At 41.4% G+C, this 19,554-nt stretch overlaps 1 protein-coding gene and 1 long non-coding RNA gene across 7 annotated transcripts in view; both read left to right on the top strand.

Moving 5' to 3' along the window:
- BTNL2 (butyrophilin like 2) overlaps positions 1-19,554 on the top strand; it is a 1,264,829-nt gene that overhangs the window by 1,070,650 nt on the left and 174,625 nt on the right. The gene's annotated exons all lie outside the window — the stretch shown is intronic.
- Positions 9,905-18,063, top strand: LOC140898306 (uncharacterized). The gene is made up of 3 exons (XR_012154957.2): positions 9,905-10,186; positions 15,596-15,650; positions 17,648-18,063. It is a non-coding gene; the product is annotated as an uncharacterized LOC140898306 (long non-coding RNA).

Raw genomic sequence — 19,554 nt, 5'->3', positions numbered from 1 at the left:
GAATCAGACACAGGCATCACCTGCCCTAAGGGCAGACAAGCTGTGCAACAGAGAAACCTCAGGCCAAACAGGCAGCTGGCGAATGTCCTAGAAATAGCCAAATGGCTGAGTTTCCAGGCAGCGAAGGGATCAGGAGTGTGTGTGGAACGCCAGAAGGCTCTGACACTGTTCTGTGAAGAGGATCATAGAATCTTAGAATATCAGGGTTGGAAGGGACCCCAGAAGGTCATCTAGTCCAACCCCCTGCTCGAAGCAGGACCAATTCCCAGTTAAATCATCCCAGCCAGGGCTTTGTCAAGCCTGACCTTAAAAACCTCTAAGGAAGGAGATTCTACCACCTCCCTAAGTAACGCATTCCAGTGTTTCACCACCCTCTTAGTGAAAAAGTTTTTCCTAATATCCAATCTAAACCTCCCCCACTGCGACTTGAGACCATTACTCCTCGTTCTGTCATCTGCTACCATTGAGAACAGTCTAGAGCCATCCTCTTTGGAACCCCCTTTCAGGTAGTTGAAAGCAGCTATCAAATCCCCCCTCATTCTTCTCTTCTGCAGGCTAAACAATCCCAGCTCCCTCAGCCTCTCCTCATAAGTCATGTGTTCTAGACCCCTAATCAAACCCCCATCTGTGTGGTTTGCCATCTGTCCTGGACTCACCGAGCTCACACTGTGGTTCCCATAAAGGAGGATAACCAGGAGTACAAGGTAGGGAATTGCTGTCAAGTTCAATGAGTAACAGCTTTGGATTTTTATGACAGGTGGAAGTTGCCTGTCAGAGGTGTGACTGCATTGTTCAACTCTGTAAGGCCTTCATTGTATGGGAGATGCTATCAACAATAAATGAGACAGCTGGGTGGCAGGAAGGGCAAACAATTAAGACTTGAAAAATTTCTAATGGGGGAAAGTTTTACCTGAGAAGCAGAATCCTTTTCAAACCCAGCTCCCACTGGTGAACTAAGGGAACTCTCTATGGAACAGAAGCTGTTAAATGATTAGTGAGGTTTAAATCACCTGCAGGCCTGTCTATGTGAGACTGTTGCCTTCAGACTGGAGAATATCAAGTTAAAAAGCTGATGTTGTCATTGCTGATTTGTATCTTAGCATTTATCATCATTGTTGTTATTTGCATCCCAGTAGCCACTACAGACCCCAGATGAGATTTGACCTTGATTTTGCTGGAACCTGCACAAAACAGTGTGAGGGACAATCCCGGCTCTGAGCAGGGATATTCTAATGTATAGGCTAATCTGAGAAGAAAAATGCAGAGTGGGATGGGAAATGGAGGGTCAGAGTGGGGAAATTAATTGCCTAAGGTCACCCAGCAGGAGAGCGACTGGGTGGGCAATAGGACCAAAGTCTTTCAAGGCCCACACCAGTGCCTGAACCATGAGACCATGCTGTTGTGGCCCTAGCAGCGATGAAGTCTGTTAGAAGGGGAAGACTCTTTGAGAAAAGTCTGAATCATAGAATATTAGGGTTGGAAGGGACCTCAGGAGCTCATCTAGTCCAACCCCCTGCTCAAAGCAGGACCAATCCCCAATTTTTGCCCCATATCCCTAAATGGCCCCCTCAAGGATTGAAGTCACAACCCTGGGTTTAGCAGGCCAAAGCTCAAACCACTGAGCTATCCCTCCATCCAAGCCAGTAAGGAGATGAAGTTTCTCCTTGGGAGTCTGAATTTCCATGAGGGGTTAAACTGAGATGCACTCTCACCCCTAAAAATAAAAATCAAACCACCCAAATCGTTTCTGTTGATTCAGGATAAAATCCAGCTCTATTTGAAGATTCTGAAGGAAGAGAGAGAAAATTTCCAGGGATTTAAATTGAATAGAGAGAAGAAAAGCCAGGAGTATCTGGTAGGTTCCTGTTATTAACCTGCATTGACATGGGATGTGAGGTTGGTTTGTAGGCAGATTCCCTTGTGGCCTTAGGAAATGTTGGCTTTTATCTACTACTCCGTTACCACGGATGCTCTGTGTGTATGTGTGCACTCACCTCCATACAGATGGCCTGAACAATCCTCTTCTCCATCTTCAGATTCTAAGCTTTCATTTCTGGTAATGAATTCTTGTCCACCTTTTGTGGCTTTGACGAAAATCTTGCCAAAATGATCTGAATGTATCCAATGCACAGTTCTGTACCTGTCTGCACCTTTTGTTCAATTGATTCATTTTTTCTTTCCATACATCTGTGTCAACGTAGTTCTGTGTAGAGCTGAGTAAACAACAGGACTTTTCATTGGCTGGAAATTGGGGAAAAAATGGTCAAACCAAAAATAATTTTAAAAAATTTAGCAAATCAGTGTTCCATTTTTTCTTGGGCAGAGTGTTTTGCTTCAATTTTGACCATGAAGAAGGACTTTTTGAAGCAAAAACTAATTTCAAATGGAATAATCAAAACATTTTCTTGATTTTTTAAATGATTTCTTTATTGATCTGCTTATTTATTTCTTTATTTATCCATCCAAAAAAGGTGGGTGACATTGAGAAGAATTCATTAAATATTTCAGAGTCAATGAATCTGCCTTTTCCCTCCAAAAAAGTTTAGTGCAAAAAATGTCACTCAGATCTAGTGCTAAATCTTGCCTCCGGCGGCCTTGGATCTGCATTTTTAAAGGCCCCTGGTAACACGATATCCTAACCATGTCAGACATGAGAATATCCCTTTAAGAGATATAGGGGCCAAATGGGAAGGTGTGAGAAAATCCTCTTTCTACTAATCACAGGTCACAGGCAAGTGTTAGATGTCTTAGAATGTGCAAAGAAATTCTCCCTCCTGCACACTCAGCACTCCATGAAAGGACCCCAGGCTCCATTCACATCCCAAACAAGCCCTTTCCCTATTTTCTTACAGAAACAGACAGAAACAGAGAGGCAGAAGATTTTATCTGAATTTCAGAAACTGCGGCAGTTCCTGGAGGAAAAAGAGCGACTCCTGCTGGCTGAGCTGGAAAAACAGGACAAGGAGATTGTGAAGATACAGAATGAAAATGTTACTAAACTCTCTGAGGAGATTTCCCATCTCAGTGAGCTGATCAGTGAGATGGAGGGGAAGTATCTGAAGCCAGTAAGCAAATTCCTGCAGGTGAGACAGAGTAAGAAATACCCCAGATCCCACCACAGGGACAGGACCATTCCCAAATTGTGGGCACTGGAGTCCAGCTGTCAGTGAATTCCTGAAATGTGCATTACAATTTTTCTATGACGAATTAGAGATATATAGATATGAGAGATGGAAAAGCCCCATTAGCTGAGATAATCCATGGTTCTGGGGCCAGACCAGAGCTTCTTTTTTCAAGATTTGCAAAATCCCTTCCCTGCAATCCTCAGTGTGTTTCAAGTGGGTCTCAGATTATTTTTCTCTCTTTTTCCCCTCTAGGATGTCAGAAGTACCTTGAGCAGGTACATGGCTCTTTCTCACTCCCACACACACTTCACATGCTGGGAAAGGACTTGGAAGCCATGTTAACCCCGCTTCTCTCCAGGGCTACATGGCAAAATGTGTGGGGCAGGTTCACATTTTGGATACAAATCTCTTTAATGAATTTAATCCTGATGTTCTCACTGTCTTTCTGTCTGGAATAGCTCACAACTGTGAATGCCAAATTCAGGTCAGATGCCAGAAAACAGGGCAGACACCCTAAACTGGTGGTATATTCTATAATTAGATTTCACCAAACCAGTAACGAACATGCACTCCTGGATCTCTGTTATCAGTCTTACCATGGAGTCAAAGACAGTCCCCTTAGGATCTCCAGCCCTTCTTGGCACCCAGACAAACTGGGCTTTGTGATATTGGTCACTATACCAAATATCACATCACATTAGGTTACTCCCAACCACAAACGGTCAGTTACTTACTCTGGTCAAATTTGTACTCTGGATCTCACCAAAGACAAAGCTGAAGTAAATTCACTAGTAAACTAAAGATTTATTAGCTAAGAAAAAGAACTGAGACTTATTGAGAGGTTTAAGCAGGTAAAATACATTAACAGGTGAGTCAAAGTTTATAATTCCAAGATGATAGCAGAGATGTAGTAGTCTGCTAGTTTTCCAAAAGTCTCTCAGGGATACCCAAAATCACTTTGGGGACCTCCTTCCACTCACTCAGTATTCTACCCTCTTCGAATCTAAAACAGTTCAGAGATACAGGATCATTCCCTGGAATCAGTATTTACGGCTTCTTTCCACAAAAAGCAATCATCCAAGTGTTTTCATCACAGCATGCATTTTTCCTTTGTTGACTAAATGCAGACTGAGCCTGAAGATTTCCATTGTCGAATGCAATGACCCATGCTTTGAAGTCAGCATGCTTCTTCATTTCCTGTTCCAAGGCTCCAATCCTGTCTGATGGGCAATTAAATCACAGAGATATTACATTATGTATGTCCCTGTACTTAATTGACCTAGATCAAACGTGTGTGTTAGCATCAAGATGAGAATTTACTTGATGTGTAAAGTTCATGAGAACTAATGGATTGTTACATGCTATTACCTAACAATATGCATTATGTATGAGATAGCAGAGAACAGGTTACAGATGAGAAGACAATATCATTCACATTTCCTTTGAACTAGATTAATACTCAAATGAATTAGTACACTTAACATTTCTTTGATATTCACACAGAAGTGAATTGGCCTATGGCTTTGACCTGAGCTGGCCTGGTGGTGTCACACTGACCTTTTTTAGAGAAGACTCTGGAATTATCCATTCAGGGGGAAAGATTAACCTAAAGTATTTCTTAGAGATGTCACACAAACAACAGCCCCCCAAACAGTTAAAAACACAGAACATAGGGAATACTTATAGGATGGGGGACTCTAATGTGGGAAGCAGTTACTCTGAAAAAGATTTGCGGATCATGGTGGATAATCAGCTGAACATGAGCGCCCAGTGTAATGCTGTGGCTAATTGGGCTAATCTTATCCTTAGCTGTCTAAACAAAGGAACATCAAGCAAGAGTAAGTAGGTTATATTACCTTTGTATTTAGCATTGGTGCAACCACTACTGGAATACTGTGTCCAGTTCTGGTGTACTCAATTCACGAAGGGTGTTGATAAACTGGAAAGGGTTCAGAGAAGAGCCATGAGAATGATTAAAAAATTGGAAAACATACCTTATAGTGAGAGACTTGAGCAGCTCAATCTATTTAACTCAAAGAGAAAGTGAAGGGGTCACACCTTATCATGCAAGAGAATGTGATCTACCTACCTGATCACACAAAAGAATGTGCTTAAGGAGCTGATAAGCCTACCTATAGTATATAGGAAAAGCATCTGCAATATCTTGGGAGACTAATCTGAGAGACATACAGTCACATTCCAGGGTGCAGTCCAGACCAGAGAAGGGTTGTGTCACTGCCTGCCCTGCAGCCTTGGGTCCCTCACAATGCTTTGCTGTTGTAGCTCCCCCACTGGGCTGCTCTCAACTAGCCTACCAGCATGCAGGACACACCCTGAGTGTTTCTTTGTTGCTTCAGCCCTGGTCTAGTATCTCTGACCCCAACAGCCTCTCAGTAACATGCCAGCCACACTCTGGCTTCCACCAGCCTTGGTTACTACTTGCAGGGTGACCCTACCATATACCCAGTCCTGAATTTTCCCCAAAACATGTGCTCTGCAATGTCCAACCCTCTCCTGAACAGTTCAGATATTAAGGTTCATTGCTCTTGTACAAAGTAATTATTCAACAATTTGCTACTTTAACTGGAGTTGCCAAACAGTTCAGTTTAAACACAGCACTGGATTGGTCTAGATTAAAAAACAAACAAACAAACAAAACAAAAGATGATAGGATTTAAATTAATTCACAGTATTTAAAGTAATTCACAAATAAGAGAGAAAATTAGAAGTGGTTTTAAGCAAATAGAAGTAAAAACATGCATCTAGAAGTCTAAAACAATCTAGCAAGTTTTGGTTCAAGGTTTTGTTCAAGAGGGACTTTCTCAGTCACAGTCTTCCAGGCAAGATTATGACTGTCCCTTTCCTTGGTCAGGATCTCTCCCAGAGGCCCAAAGATGTGTTGTTTTAGGTGAAAGAGAGACTGTGTGGGGTTTTCTGCCCCCCTCTTTTATGTGCAGTGTTGTTGTAGCCCAGGATATTAGAGAGACAAGGTGGATGCATGGACTTCTATTGGTGAGAGAGACAAGCTTTCAACCTTGCATAGAGCTGTTCTTCAGCTTAAAAGCTTGACTCTCTCATGAACAGAAGTTGGTCCAATAAAAGATACTACCTCATCCACCTTGTCTCTCTGTCTTTTATAGTCCATGTGAACCTTTGAAATGAATAGGTACCTTGATGAAGAAAAGAAATTTGACAGTAAAGGGCTCTTTAGTTTAGCAGACAAAGGAATATGAAGATACAATGACTGGAAGTTGAAGCTGGGTAAATTCAAAAAACATAAGGCTCGTATTTTTAACAGTGAGGATAATTTACCCATGGAACACCTTACAAAGGTTTGTTGTGGATTCTTCATCACCAGAAATTTTAAAATCAAAATTGGATTTTTTTTTTTTGGAAATATATGCCCTAGTTCAACCGCAGCTATTGGGCACGGGACAGGAATTAATTCAGGTGAGTCCCAGAGCTGCTTGTACAGGAGGTCAGATTAGACAATCACAGTGTTTCCTTTGGGCTTAAAAAAATCTATGAATTTATGAATTAATTTTAATTAAGTTGAAAAATTAAGTCCACATTATTCCATTGTTGAGATCATTTTATACAAAGACTGCAACACAGGGTCAATTTCTTAAAGGGCCCAGTTTGTAATTAAGTTTGATTTATAGGCTAATTAACAAATTTGTGAATTCTCAGAAAATTAATTCTTCCCTCGAAGACTAAGTGCTGTAAATGTGGGGAGGGTAATGTATGGTTTCTCAGACATAACAAAGAGGTGGAATTCTCTGATTGAGGTGCCAAACAGAACTCTGCCTGAACAATGATGTGACTACTAGTGTCTGTATAGTGGAGATAGCATTCCTGAAGAAAGATTATTACCCTGGTCCCTGTACATTGGGTAAAGGGTCCAGAGTAGAGTAAATGGGGTTCTAAGAACCTCTGATCCAGCTGTGGGAGGACTGCCCTGGTGCAGCCTCAGGTTGTCCTGAGAACGCCTTTGCAGACCCTGGTGTAGGGGGCAAGCCAGGGGCATGGCTATTGGTACTCCTAATAGCGCAGCACAAAATCTCACCCCAGTCAACATATAGCAGTGGAAATACTGCTTTTCTTGCAGAATGGACTATTTTCAATAGCCATTCTTTAGTCTTCTGGGTATTTTTGACGTCAGGTGATGTCTCTACTTATTGGCATTTGTTAACATCAAGCCATTTCTGTTTCTCCTGCTACGACAATTTTTCTTGCTATTCTCAGGGGTTGCTGGGTTGTGGCTATTATACCTGATTCAGCTGTGTCCCCGTCTTTACCAAGAAAGACTCAAAACCTCGTCTTCACACCCAGACTCCACACAGCGCTTTAAAAAAAAGAAAAAAAAGAGGGAGACTGGTGCCAAAGTTTGACTCAGACTCACAATTTATCAGACCACTCTGTTTTATTAGCAAAGCTGCTCTGCTAATACATTTAGAAGTGAGCCCCCCGAGTGGGGCTTGTGTCTTTAAATTTATACAGTTTTTTGGAGAACAAGTTACAGAGAAGTTACAGACAAAAGAAGAAAAAGATTTTAGTCACCACCCTTCGAGATCCTTGAGACCAGTCACGTATCTTCAATTACCTGCCACCCTTAACAATCTCCTTTAACAGCTTCCAGTTAACTTAACTAATTGCCCTTCACACCTTCCATTCTGATGCCTGCTTCTTAGACGTGCTGGCTCTATCTTAATTGCTTCTCCATTCAAAAGCTAACTGTCCCTACGTGTGCTCCCTCAGATACTTTGTAACATGTTTTGGCATGCCCTCTCATATACAATGTATCCAGCATGTCCCCTTATACAATGTTATACTTCCACACTGGTTTAAAAAAACAGCACACCAAGAAGCTCTTATTTTCAGTCTTTCACTTCTGACAAAGTGCAGTTTCTATAGCTGCTTCAGTACAATTACAGAAATCATTTCCACTCTTGAACCCTAATTTGCTGCCAGAAAATCAGGGTTGTTCTATGTACTCTGTATACTTCAGTTTAATGAACCCCACCCCACAAGATTACTGAGTGGTAGTGAGGAATGGGTTGTGTACCACCACAGTTTACCATTGTGGAAATATCCAAAAGAATTGAATAGCAAATGATAAGCTTTCTATAGTTTCTTGAACCATTCTGGAGAACATCATGGAGAATGATGTCCCTGTTACAAAATTGTACTGTTTGGTTTCGAAAACACATAGGAAGGATGTGAATTCTATAGTTTTTTAGAGCAGTGGTTTTCAACTTGTGATCTGTGGACCCCCGGGGGTCCACAGACTATGTCTAAGATTTCCAAAGGGGTTTGCACCTCCATGTGAATAGTTTTAGGGGTTCCGCAAATGAAAAAAGTTGAAAACTACCATTTTGGAGTAATTCTTACAGAATGCTTACATTTCTATAGACCCCTATTGGTTTAATATCTGTTAACTTTATGGGACTAACATAGGGTGGTTACCTCCAGGGACAACCCCTCATGGCCTCACGGTGGCCCTGCAAGAGGCCTCTTTTTCAATTTCCTTCTTCCAGACTCCCCCACTCACTCCAAGCATAAATAGCCCTTTGTGGGGCTAGTACCAAAGTCCCACAACCATAATCCCGAATTCCCCAGCACAGTCCAAACAGTACATTCAATCTCCAGCAGCCCATCAACAGCTCTGGCATCTCTGATCATGTTCTGGATCTCCAGTATAGCTCCATCCCTGACAGGTGTTTGTCCAACCTGTTCTTAAAAAACTTCCCATGATGGGGAGTCTACAAACTCCTTTGGAAGCCTATTCCAGAGCTTAAATGTCCTTATATTTAGAAAGTTTTTCATGCTATCTAACCTAAATCGCCCTTGCTGCAGATTAAGCCCATTACTTCTTGTCCTACCTTCAGTGGACATGGAGAACATTTGATCACTGTCCTCTTTGTTTCAGAGTAACAGCCGTGTTAGTCTGTATTCGCAAAAAGAAAAGGAGTACTTGTGGCACCTTAGAGACTAACCAATTTATTTGAGCATGAGCTTTCGTGAGCTACAGCTCACTTCATTTCCACGGTATGCATCCGATAAAGTGAGCTGTAGCTCACGAAAGCTCATGCTCAAATAAATTGGTTAGTCTCTAAGGTGCCACAAGTACTCCTTTTCTTTTTGTCCTCTTTGTAATGTCCCACCTCAGTCTTCCTTTCTCAAGATGAAATAGGCCCAGTTTTTTTAACATTTCCTCATAGGTTTTCTAAACCTTTTATCATTTTTGTTGCTCTCCTCTGAACTCTCTTCAATTTGTTCACATCCTTCCTAAATTGCAGAGTCCAGAATTGGACACAGTACTCCAGCTGAGGCCTCATCAGTGCTGAGTAGAGCGGGACAATTACCGCCCATATCTTACCTACGACACTCTTGATAATACATTGCAGAATGATATTAGCCTTTTTTGCAACTGCATCCCATTGTTGACTCATTCAACCTGTTATCCACTATAGCTCCCAGTTCCTTTTCAGCAGTACTACCATACAGTTTGTTATTCCCCATTTTGTATTTGTGGATTTAGTTTTTCCCTCCTAAGTAAAATACTTTGCATTTGTCTTTCTTGAATTTCAGATCCATTCTTTAATCTGTTAAGGTCATTTTGAATTCTAGTCCTGTCCTGCACAGTGCTTGTAATCCCTCCCAGGTGACATCCTCCACAGATTTTATAAGTACACTCTCCACTTCATTATCCAAGTCATTAATGAAAATATTGACTAGCATGGGACGTAGGACTGACCCCTCTGGGACTCCACTTGATACATCTCCCATTGTGACAGCCAGAGAGATAACTACTCTTTGAACTACTTTTTCAACCGGATGTATCCCTACCTTATAGTAATTTCATCTAGACCACATTTCCCTAGTTTGCTTATGAAAATGTCATGTGGAATGATGTCAGAGACTTTCCAGGTATCGAAGTTAGGCTGACTGGTCTATAATTCCCTGTGTCTTCTTTGTTGTCATTTTTTTTTAAAATAGATAATACACCTGCCCTTATCCAGTCCTCTGAGATCTCATCTGTCCTCTGAGAGTTCTTGAAGGTAATTGCTCATGGTTTCAAGATTGCTTCAGCTATTTCCCTAAGTACCCTAGGATGAATTTCATCAGGCCCTGCCAGCTTGAATACACTTATCTTAATATTCTTTAACTTGTTCTTTCCCTATTTGGGCTTGCATAACATGTACTCTGCAGAGGAAGATTGGGGCCTGCATAGTATAATCTATTTGCACTGCAATTTAGTGGCAGAGGCCCCAATCCTGCAAACACTCATGCACATAACTTTCTGCTTACGAGTGGGCTCATTGACTTCAATGGCATTTTTCATGTGCATAAAATTAAGCAAATGTGTGCCTGTTTGCAGGATCGGGACCAGAGTTTGTAGTAATTTATACACTGGCTCTAATGTGGCTTAGAATCCCCATTGTGAAGAAGGTTCCTGGAACAGTTGTAAAAGAGCTTCTTGTGGCACAGTTCCTGTGGGAGATCCAGTATTTAGTAGCGATATCTTTGGCAAGGGGGTTAAATCCCACTCTTCCTCCTGCATAAGGCTGGGAAAATTCAAAACTCCTCTTTGTAATTATTCTTGCATCAGGGAGAATGCTTCCCATACTTGTGTCCAAACCTAGGCCTTGAATCTAGAAGGTACTTGCACATATGATTGACTTAAAGCGTGTGAGTAGTCCCCTTGCATTTAGTGGGACTACTCTCATGATTAAAGTTAGGCATGAGTTTAAGAACTCCTATGAATCACAGCCCTAATGAACACTTGAGAACAGGCACAGCTCTCTGCACCAAATGAAAACAAACTACATTGACAAAGGGTGTTCCATGACTAACTTAAAAAAACAAAGCATTTTATTTGGAATTTATTAATTTGTTTTGTCTTTCAATAATTAAAGGGGACTGATTACCATTCAAAAAAAAAATAACAGATTGGCTATTCACCTTTGAAAGATGGTATTTGTAGTGCTATAATAGCAGACAAGAACTTGGAAAATAATGAAGAAGCATAAAAATGCAAATTACTGCAGCTAATTGGCTGTGTCTTCTTACGCCTTCTGAATTATTAAATTATGATAGAGTAAATCTGCCACATTTAAATATATAGTGACGAACATAGTTGTGTTCTGCGCTGTAGAGCAAGACTTATAATATGCTACTATTTGTTCCCTAATTTGATGGTAAACTGTTCTTTTTCTTTGCATTTGCAAGATACTTGCAAAGTTCTAAAAATTTACACGGTATATGGAACTCTGATCATGCAAAATGGCACCATTACATTTCCTATTTCTAGTCCTGATTAAAAAGAAATGATGCAATTATTACAATAATGCTAACAACAGCTTGTGCTGTTGGCCCTAACATTTAATCTGAATGTATTGAGTCTAATCCAGTAGACTCTGATGTATGTGACTATTTTACTCACATGAGTAATTCTGTTGACTTCAGTGGGGTTATTCAGATGCATAAATGATTGCAAGCTTGAGGCTGAGAAGGATAAAATTAAATAAATAGGCTTGGCTTGAATTATTTTTTTCTTTTAACTTCAACAGAATTTGCACAATAACCTTCCTAATAGCAATTCTCTAATTGTGATTTATACCCCATCCAAAATCTTCATATGAGGTACTCATAAAATGCTAAAAATATGACTTTGGGGCTGAAATTTCTCATGCTTAGTTTCAGCCCGGAAATTATTATTTTTTTTTTTTTAAGTTTGAACAGAATAGGTTTTCAGCTATTTTTGAGTTTTGTGATTGTGAAATAAGTTTTGTTATACTGATTGTGTGTTACATATATAACAGAAGTGCATGATGCTTTATGAAACAAATTAGGATGAAACCCCTATCCTGAGAAGTCCCAAGCCTGCAAACATTTGTTTGCACATTGACCTGCGTGGAACTACTTAAAGTTATGTTCTTGTCTAAGTGTTTGCAGGATCGGGGCTTGTGTTATGGCGACAGTAGGAGATGGCAAACACAAATGATGCCTGGCATGTGAGGTAGGGGGAACAAAGGTGAAAAAATAAGTTCATGTGGTAACTTGTTTTAATTTTTCTGGACATTTTGTACTCAGAATACTCACAAATCTAACACTGATTGACATGGCCCTCATCACTAGTATCTGAGCGCCTCAAAATTAATATATTTTATAGTCACAACAATGCAGTGAGGTAGAGTGGTATTATCTCCATTTTACCAATGGAGAATTAAGGCCCAGGGTAGGTTAAGTGTCTTCCCCAAGATCACACAGAAAGTCAGTGGTTGAGCTGGGAACTGAACCAATGTCTCCTGAGGTCACTGCACTACCTTGCTATCCAAGCAGCCTTGTTTGCACCATGGATGTGCATGGGATTCTCATGATATTTTCTAAGTTTAAAAAAAACCTGATTTTTTAAAAAAACATCAGCAACTCTAGCTGTCAGAGTCAAAGCCTAAGGGGCCACTAACTCATTCAGTCTGAATTGATCATAAACCTCCAACACCACTCAGAAACTGCACACTAAACCCAATAACTGGAATTAGAAAATATTAAAGTTCACAGGAGACAAAACTATTGTCTGCCACAGGCAGAGAACAGAGGGAGCATGGTGCACCAGTGCCCCAGGTCCCTGTAAATGTTAGGGAAATGATTAAATGAGATATTCCCAGATAATCCTGGCAAGCAACCCATGCCCCATATTGCAAAAAGAGAGGCAAAAATCAGCTAGTGTAACTGCCAATTTGATATGGGGGAAAATTCCTTCTCAGTCCACAAAAGGCAATCAGTTAGACCTTGTGCCTGTGAACAAGAACCAACCAGACAGCCAAGCATGTGAGAAATAATTATCCACCCCACCTCAGAGCCCTGGCCCACCCTGTGCAGTGTCCCATCTCCAGCTGTGGACATCCCTCATGCTTCAGAGAAAGGAAACAACCATCCCCTCCCTCCCTCCTTCAGTATACATTTGGGGGAAAATCCCTTCCTGACCCTCGCAGGTGACCTACTGAAGACCTGAAGCATGAGATTTAAGGAACATAAAACATGATCCAGAAGAGACCTTCAGGGCTGTTGAGCCCCGGTCACCCCCACCACAAGTAACCCAGTCATAAAGTCCCACTCAGACAAAAAATTGGAACTTATGGTAAACTCAAGAGTTTAGTGTGGAAGATGAGGATTGGCAGAAATATATTGAAAGACCGGGCTATTATTTTCTTGCCAATGAGATTATAGGATAGGACAAAAAGAAAGCAGATTTCCTCAATTTTGTGGCAGTAAAACCTACTCTCTCATAAAGAGTTTGTTAAAGCCTCAGAAACCAGGAGATAAAAGTTTAGGAGACCTGAAAAAGATCTTAACAGAGCACTACACAAAGCCAAACATTACTGTGGAACGTTTCAAGTTTCATAGTAGGATGAGAAGACAAGATGAAAGCATACCTGTGTATGTTGCAGAGCTGAAATGATTAATGGAATATTGTTCCTTCAGAAATGTCCTAGAGGATATGCTCTGGGACAGATTTGTTTGTGGTATAAGTATTCAAAGACAATTGCTGTTGGAGATGAATTTAATCTGTCCCAAAGCAGTAGAACTGGTAACAGCAATGGAAGCAAACAGTGAAAAATTTGCAAGATTTGCACTTACAATGCAGGGGAACTCAAACTGACTCAGTTAAATGGGGAGTCTCTGTAAATTGAAGGCTTTAAATCAAGATTTGAGGACTTTGGTTATTCAGCCAGAGGTTGTATGTCACTGAGGTTCTGTGGCCTATGATATCCAGGAGGTAAGGCTAGATGGTCAGGATGGTCCCTTCTGGCCTTAAAGTCTATGAGTATAAAAAAGGCAAAGCAAGCTGAAAGGGACTCAGGCTCCAAAGGGTGTTTCTGCTGTGGAGAAGCTCATTTTTAATCTGTTTGTAAATTTAAAAAGGCCTAGTAACTCAAGATTGCACATTTAGTCAGAAAATACAAAGGTGACTATCAAACAGTATCTCAAACTCAGGAGGGTAGACTCCAAATGTCCAGAGGAAAAGAACAAAAACAGAGGACTCTTTTCCTCAAGGGGGAGGAGGTACATACTATGTATTGTCTGAAAGGAAAGAAAGTCAGTCCTTATGAAGTAATGGTAGAGGTAAACAGTCAGTCAGTATCCCTTGGGGAGGGAGAGCTCAGTGGTTTGAGCAGTGGCCTGCTAAACCCAGGGTTCTGAGTTCAATCCTTGAGAGGGCCATTTAGGGATCTGGGCCAAAAATTGGGGATTGGTCCTGCTTTGAGCAGGGGGTTGGATTAGATGACCTCCTGTGGTCCCTTCCAACCCTGAGATTCTATGATTCTATGAGTACAAATGGAAATAAACAAAGGGACTTCAACTAGTGTGATCAATGAATATACATATCAGCAGTGTAAAGCAGGACTGAGACCTCTAGTTAATGCAGGAGTGATCCTGCATACCTAAACCAGGAACCTGTCCTGGTGGTAGGTTCTGTGCTTGTCCCTGTAAAATATAAGAGCCAAAAGAAAAAGGTTACCAGCCCTAATAAACTAGGGAGAAAGTCAGAATCAGTTAGGCAAAGATTGCTTGCAAGAACTGAATCTGAACTGGGAGGAAATTTTCAAATGAGACCCTAACAAAACACCAGCATTCTAGGAAGTCTTGAATGTTCACCCAGCTATTTTAAAAGAAGGGTCAGAGGCTCTGGATAGAGTAAGAGTCAGGATTTATGTCCAGGATGGGGTCAAACCAAAATTACTTAAAGCAAAACCAGTTTCTTATGCCCTCAGAGAAAAGACAGACTGAGTTAGACAGGCTGGGGGAAAGGGAATCATGTCACCATCATTTCTGAATGTGCCACACCTATCACACCCAGGGTTAAACCAGAGAAGACCATCCACAACTGTGTGGATTATAAAGCCATGGTGAATCAGGTCTCCAGGTTAGACAATTACTCCATTCCAAGGACAGAGGACTTACTGGCAGTGTTAGGTGGGGGTTGAAAAATTTAGTAAGTTAGAAATGTTGCAGGCTTACCAGAAGATGAGGCTGAAGGAGGACTGTAAAAAAAAAAAAGAAAGAAAGAAAAAGAAAAGAAAAAAAGTACCACTATAAAACACTCAAGGGATTATATCAGTACCATCAATTACCATATGGAATATTAGCAGCACTTGGAATTTTCCAGAGGGCTGTAAAAATTTGTTGAACCCACATGTTGTAGTGAGGATCGATGACATCCTCATCATAGTTGGAAGTGATGCTGAGCATCTGTCAACACCGGAGAAGGTGCTTCACAGATTGTAGGCAACAGGACTTCACTTAAAACAAAGTAAGTGCTTTTTTGTAAGACCGGAAGTGATGCACCTGGGTAATAGGATGGATTAGAAGGGATTCATGGAGCTCCAGTCGGTATGGAAGAGCACATTCATTGCTCTCCACAGTCTGCCATCCACTAATATGCATTTCCATCTGGCATCTAGGGCCCCCGACTGACCACCCCCAGTAAAGGAACAAGTACATGAAAATATCTGGAATGTAAGTAAATAAATATTTGACTGCTGTGAGCTTTGCAAGTGGCCAAAAGACAAGGAGAACGGGAGACCCGACTCTATCTCCCTCTCCCCTTCGAGCAAAATGGCTGATGTGGGCATGGCAGACACATCAGATATCAAAGCCATAGCACAGCTGACTTACTTCAATTGACTCCTCTCTGGAAGCGCTGACAGGATGCATGAATGAAACAGAAGGGTGAATATCAACGGTGGAAATTCAGGTACAAGGGCTCTCTGCCCAGGTGCAGAGAAGCCTCACAGACTAATCTTCTCTTAAATCAAAAGTGGCAGACATTGAGCAGAGGTCTTGCTGCAATGATTTGGGCATTATAGGAGTATCTGAAAGAGAGAGAAAGAATTTGTTTCCCATCTCCTTGCAGAAGTGCTCAGTCTGCCGGAGGATTTTAAATTTGATGTAGAGAGAGCACATAGGTCCCTCGCTCCTAAGCCCACCTCAAATGCCAAATCTCACACATAGATTGTCAATTTTCTCAGATTTACTGTAGAATAAAAATACTACAGCTAGTTTGTGGGGAAAAAAACTGTTTGGGGGAGACCATAAGAATGATTTTTCAAGATTGTGCAAAAGATGTGGTTGAACAGAGATCAGCCTTCAGAAGAGCAAGGGTACTTGCCAAGCACTGAGGGCTCAAATATTTTCTGAAATTTACAGCTCAGTTCCCTGTCAAGGTGAGGAAGTGAATCTGTTCCAAGAGCCCCAAGAAGCAGAATGTTTTTAAATAGCCTGCAGTGAACTGAGTAGTTGTTCTGTTTTACAACAAGTTTACTTCTTATTTGTTATGTCTGCCCTACTCGGATACATAAGCTTGTCTAGTGACTGGGACGCACTTACTCGGGTCATCTTTTGCTGCAAGCTTTTACTCTCAACTTTTGGGACATGTAGATCAATTCTCAAATGGCTGAATGTGAACCACCCTAGCAGGGGAGTTGAGGGAATACCTCATCCCAAACTGATACCATCAGAATGATGTATGAGCAAGATTAAGTGCCTTTGTTTCTGTATTTGTGTTGGGGGAACTGATGAAACATTTGACAACATCATTATCAAGGCAGAACACCTTCTATGTGTTTTCGATTATATAAAGGTCTGTATATTAGCAAGGTACGGACATACACTAAAGGAATCACCAGAGTGTGGTGCAGCTCCTGTTGCTCTGTAGAAATTTGAAAGCTCTGGTTCCACTTTTTAAAATTGGTGCCAGTGGCAGATCCTGCTGTGTCACCCGTCTCACTGGGGGTTCTCAAATCCTGGCAGCTTTACATTCCACGTACTGGAATTGCAAGAGACAGCTCTCCTCCCTGCAAGATGTACGATATCTGCAGCTCATATGCCTAACAGATGGGGACTATTCATACTTTTCCCCTCTCTGTGAGTTCATTTCAATTTACTTTTGATCTCTAGGGACGTGGTAAATTCTGTAACTGACTCCTCCATTCATGCAATTGCTGTCTCTGATGATGATCCTCTATTTCTTTGAAGAGCAACAGTTTTGGGCCAGAAAGAACCATGTAGATGAAGTTTGAATTCCTCACTTTTAGTACATCCCCATTTCAAAATTTTTATTGAAAAATAAATTAGCCTGTTCATGAAGACAAATGACCCCCAAACATCTTCTAACAGGCTCAAGCAGGGTGGCAGTACTTAAAATTAAAACACTTACTAACAGATCACTTTAGATTGGCTGCACCAAGACTGCCAGAGGCTCCAGAACTATGGAGAAATGCTTCATAAACTCCCCAGGTCCACGTCCGCCATACTTTTCACAACCCAAAACCATGACTATGATCCAGAGACAGAGACTTGGGCCCAAAGGACCTGGTCTATACTAAAGGTTTCAATAGTGATCAGCCAACATGGATTCCAGGTACTGTCCTAGAGCAAACTGCCCCCTTGTCTTTTAGAGTCGGTTTAAGTGATGTTTGAGTCGTAAGATGGCATTGAATGATATCCGTTTACAGGGTGACATGTGGGTGCCAGAGCCTTTGCTCTTGGGTGATGAGTCTGGAGGAGCTGAAGCCAAGAGGATGCAGTTTTGCCAGGAATGCCGGAGAGCTCAAGAGGAGGGTATTTGCAAAACTGCTGGAGCAGGAGAGTGGAGGCAGTGGGCCTCTGCCCCTAGAGAAGGCCATGGCTGCCCTGGAGAGGCACTACCTTGTGTAAAAGAGAACATTCCCAAGGTTTTTAGAAGACTAACTCAGGGCTGCAGATTGAAAGGTGAGCAATGTAGCTAAGTGGTCATCAAGGACTTAACTGGGTTACTCAGAGTATTATGGGTTGGAGCCACGCTCTATCCCCTCCCTTACCTCCTATTGAGTTAGTGGGTGTTTTACCCCACTCTTTTTGTGTGTAGTTGAATAAAGCAGCATGTTCCCAGCCTGCAGTATTGGAAGTAAAGTGTGATTCTTGTGCTCAGAGTGGTTCTTTTTAGGGCTGTCAAGCAATTAAAAACATTGCAATTAATCACTCAATTAAAATTTTTCTATCACGATTAACCGTGGCATTAAACAATAATAGAATACCACCTATTTAATTTTTGGAGGCTTTTTACATTTTCAAATATATTGATTTCAATTATAACACAGAATACAAAGTGTACAGTGCTCACTTTATATTATTTTAAAAAACATATATTTGCACTGTAAAAAAAGACCCAACTGTAACACATGATACTGTAGACCCAATTGTTTAATAGACCCAATACTGTTTACAGTATTATGTAAAGTTTACCCAAGTTTACATTTAAATTGTAATATAAAGTGAGCACTGTACACTTTATTTTCTGTATTGTAATTGAAATCAACATATTTGAAAATGTAGAAAAACATCCAAAAATATTTAATACATTTCAATTGGTATTATATTGTTTGACAGTGTGATTAAATCTGCGATTAATCACAAATAATTTTTTAAATCACCATTAATTTGTGTGTTAATTGTGTGATTTATTTGAACGCATTAAACTAAGTTTTTCTCTCCTCTTAGATGTGAGCATTGCCATTTCTGTGCCCATTTCCATCAGCTATCCTGCCTTCATGTTCATGTTCTATATTATCATCCTTATTGCAAACTGAGTCAAAGTAGTCATTTAGTTTTCGGACAATGCCTAGATTTTCTCTTTCCCATCCACCTGGGCAGCCCAACCTCATAATTCCATTTTGAAACTGTGGCCAATGGGAGCTGCGGGGGTGGTGCTTGCAGGCAGAAGCAGCGTGTGGAGCTACATACCCTTCCCCAGGGGACACAGGAGCATGCTGGCTGGTTCTGGGAGTGGTGTGGGGCCAGGGAAGGCAGGAAACCTGCCTTAGCCCCCCTGTGCCACCACCTGGGAGCTGTCTGAGGTAAGTGCTGCCTGGTGGGAGCCCACACCCTAATCCTGAGCCCCCTCCCAGAACCTTCACCCCGCACCCCCTCCTGCACCCAAACTCTCTCCCAGAACTTGCATCTCTACCCCAGGCTCAGCCAGGAGCCCCCTCCCAAACTCTGAGCCGCTTGGCCGCAGCCCAATGAAAGTGAGTGAGGATGGGGGCGGGGGAAAACAAAGGGGAGTGAGCGGGGCAGGGGTGGGGTAAATCCTGGGTTGCACTTAAATTCAAAAAGTGATCTTGTGAGTAAAAAGGTTGGAGACCACTGATTTATATAATTAGAAATCCTCTTACTAGGTGTTTTGTCTTCAGTGGGAGTTACAGGTATTCAGTACTTCTCATGTAGCCACATCATGCCACTGAATGTTACACAGAACTTCCCAATGATTTTATTGAGGTATTCTACTTCAAATATCCATGGCATATTATGGTCCAGGATCAGGTTCCAAGTTTGGAAATGGCATACTGAGCACGTGGCATAAATCATTTCGGCTACTTTTAAA

The sequence above is a fragment of the Lepidochelys kempii genome, chromosome 14, assembly GCF_965140285.1.
Source record: "Lepidochelys kempii isolate rLepKem1 chromosome 14, rLepKem1.hap1, whole genome shotgun sequence".
Taxonomy (NCBI): domain Eukaryota; kingdom Metazoa; phylum Chordata; order Testudines; family Cheloniidae; genus Lepidochelys; species Lepidochelys kempii.
Note: the sequence above shows the minus strand (reverse complement) of the source record. Positions and strands in the feature narration are given on the sequence as shown.